This window comes from Bison bison, unplaced genomic scaffold (genome assembly GCF_000754665.1).
Source record: "Bison bison bison isolate TAMUID 2011002044 unplaced genomic scaffold, Bison_UMD1.0 scf7180017864167, whole genome shotgun sequence".
NCBI lineage: Eukaryota > Metazoa > Chordata > Mammalia > Artiodactyla > Bovidae > Bison > Bison bison.
The window spans coordinates 5,303,480-5,306,566 of NW_011494739.1; the positions used below are offsets into that span (position 1 = coordinate 5,303,480).

General features: G+C 47.1%; 1 protein-coding gene across 1 annotated transcript in view; it reads left to right on the forward strand.

Moving 5' to 3' along the window:
• The window catches only part of ZNF831 (zinc finger protein 831), a 93,006-nt gene that overhangs the window by 14,467 nt on the left and 75,452 nt on the right, over positions 1-3,087 (forward strand). The gene's annotated exons all lie outside the window — the stretch shown is intronic.

Below are 3,087 nucleotides of genomic sequence, written 5' to 3' on the forward strand. Positions count from 1 at the left end.
CCAAGAAGCTCTCTGCAGGGTGGACCCTCAGGAGGGCGACGGGGCGGGGGCAGCGCTTGGCAGTGGGTCTAGCTGAGCAGGTGGTCCTCCTAGAGCCTTCCTGGGGCACCTGCTTGATGGCGATAGGATGGCTTCCCACCCCCTTGGTTCAGAGTGAGAATCATCAGCGCAGCCCTTTGTGGTTTTCCTGGGAAAAGTGCCATGTCCCCCCTCCCCAACCTCCGGAAGGTGCTGGTGGGCTTGCTACCTTCCTGGCAGCGATCAGCTGCTACTAAAAGGTGTCAATTTTGCTGTGATCACGCAACAGGCTGCAGAGAGCAAAATAATCATCGTGGCAGGTGTGTCAGAGATGTAGCGCTCTTTTTCTGGAATTTCTATTTTGAAGCCCCACTCCTCCCACCTCAAGGCAGTCAGTTCTGGACTTCTTTTCTCTCTCCCCTGATGATGGGCTTATTTCAGGAGACAGGTGGTGCTCAGCCCCCAGCTCCGCTCACAAGCCAGCCCCCCCTCGCTGAGTCACCCCTTCTCCTGCATTGCCCTGGGTCTGACCCACTTTCCGGGTCACTCCCAACCCCCTCTTGGGTACTATGGGAGTCGTCCTGGGCTGTAGCCCTCTGGGCTGTAGGGTTCTGGGCATGGAACCTTGGGGGCTTCTTCCATCCCTCCCACTGGACTTGTCTCTGCAGCTATTGCTATTGTGGGTCTCATCACCTCCCTCTGGCTTTCCTCCTTCCCACTTCCTCCCAACCCAAGGATGGTCCTCATCAGAGTCCCCTTAGGGTTTAGGCTTTGGAATTTATAAGTCTGTCCTCTGTTTCTGCCATAATAACTCCATTGGAAGCCCTGGCCATTCATCCTTCTCTGCATTTACCACTTAGGAACAAATTGCAGGCAGTCTTGCTGGGCATGAGATTTTCTGGGGCTACAGAGCCCACTGGGTGTGTCCCCTTGGCCAGCTGGCCATGCCAGCCATTGCGCCTTCAGCCCCCAGGGGGTAACATGTTTATATGATCTCTTGTTCCCCAACCTGGTTAGGTGAGCTCTAGGTGCCCTCAGTGAGGACTTGCTTGACGATACACTCTCTCTTTTTTTTTTTTTAAATATTTTTTATTGTGGTAAAAGTCACATAATATAAAACATACTATTTTACTATTTTAACATATTTCACTGTATAGTTCAGTGGCACTAAGTGCATTCACATTGTCATGCAACTCTCACCATCATCCAACTCCTGAATTTTTCACCTTCCCAAACTGAAACTCTGTCCCCATTAAAGACTAACTACCCCTCCCCGCTTGCCTCCTCTCCACCCTCCCCAGCCTGAGGCATCTATCAGTGTACAGTCTAACTCTGTGAATTTGACTATTCTAAGTACCCCGTATAAGTGGAATCAAACAGTGTCTGCATCTAATGTATATTGGAATGTATTTTAAGGTTAACTTAATCTATGGATGACACACTCCTTAAAGCTTCCTTCACCCTGCTTTCCCACTCCCCTGTCAGTATTACTTGAAATCACCTCCTAAACCGAATCCTTATCATGCATGGCCTTCTTTCTTGGGAACTGCACCTGAGACAGCCTCCCTTCCCGGAGGCTCTGAAGGGAGTTGGCTGCGCTGACTGATGGGGAAGAGACAAGGGGTAGGAGGGAAGGTGGGGAGGGGAGGATTCGCTCATTAATAGTTCAAAATATTATGGCGTATCACTGGAAACTCAGATGAACCAAGCACTTCCTCCCTGCCTGATGCCACCCTCGATGTTTTCATACACGTCATTCATCTGATCCTCCCAGTAGCTGTGCCTGAGTGACCTGGGAGCCAGGTGAGCAGAGACAGGAAGGCGGGCCTGATGGTTCTCCTGGGAAGCACCTGGAAATTTCTCAGCTAGTAGGAAGGACACGGCACCTTCAAGGAAGCCTCATCTTCTCTTCACGGCAGTGCTTAGGAATTCTAGTAGCTCCTACCCATCCCTGGGGATTTCTGTCTTTAAGTCTTTCCTTAAAAAATTACAAGGTCTCAAGTCTGTGAGATCTACAATGCAGACAGGTTTATGAGGAACAGAGAATGGGAACGACAGTCTTGGGACGAAAAAGAGAAAAATGATTAATTGTAGCATTTGCCAATTTCTGTGGTATAAATACTTCCACTGAAGCCAATCCCAAGCTATGACTGTGACATGTAGCTATTAAGTTGTGTCCAATTCTTGTGATCCCATGAACTGTAGCCCTCCAGGCTCCTCTCTCCATAGGATTTCCCAGGCAAGAATACTGGAGTGGCTTGCTACTTCCTTCTCCAGAGTATCTTTCCCCTGTGTTGTTGCCACCTTTTGGCTGTTTTGAATTGTGGCTATCAACATTTATGATTTATTTATTTGAATACCTATTTTTAATTCTTTTGGGTATATACGAAGACGTGGAACTTCTGGGTCAGGTAGTAGTTCTGTGTTTAACTTTTTGATGAGTTGCCAAGCTGTTTTCCACAGTGGTTGCATCATTTTACATTCTCACTAGGGCTAAAATTTTTCCACATCCTCAGCAACATGTTACTTTCATTATTATTATAACAATGTGCTAGTTGACATGAAGTCATATCTCATTGTGATTTTGATTTACATTTTCTAATGACTAGTGATATTGAACATCTTAACATGTGTTTTTGGCCATTTGTGTAACTTCTGGGAAATAGATGGGAAGACAGTGGAAACAGTGTCAGACTTTATTTTTGGGGGCTCCAAAATCACTGCAGATGGTGACTGCAGCCATGAAATTAAAAGACGCTTACTCCTTGGAAGGAAAGTTATGACCAACCTAGATAGCATATTCAAAAGCAGAGACATTACTTTGTCAACAAAGGTCCATCTAGTCAAGGCTATGGTTTTTCCAGTGGTCACGTATGGATGTGAGAGTTGGACTGTGAAGAAAGCTGAGCGTCGAAGAATTGATGCTTTTGAACTGTGGTGTTGGAGAAGACTCTTGAGAGTCCCTTGGACTGCAAGGAGATCCAACCAGTCCATCCTAAAGGAGATCAGTCCTGGGTGTTCATTGGAAGGACTGATGCTGAAGCTGAAACTCCAACACTTTGGCTACCT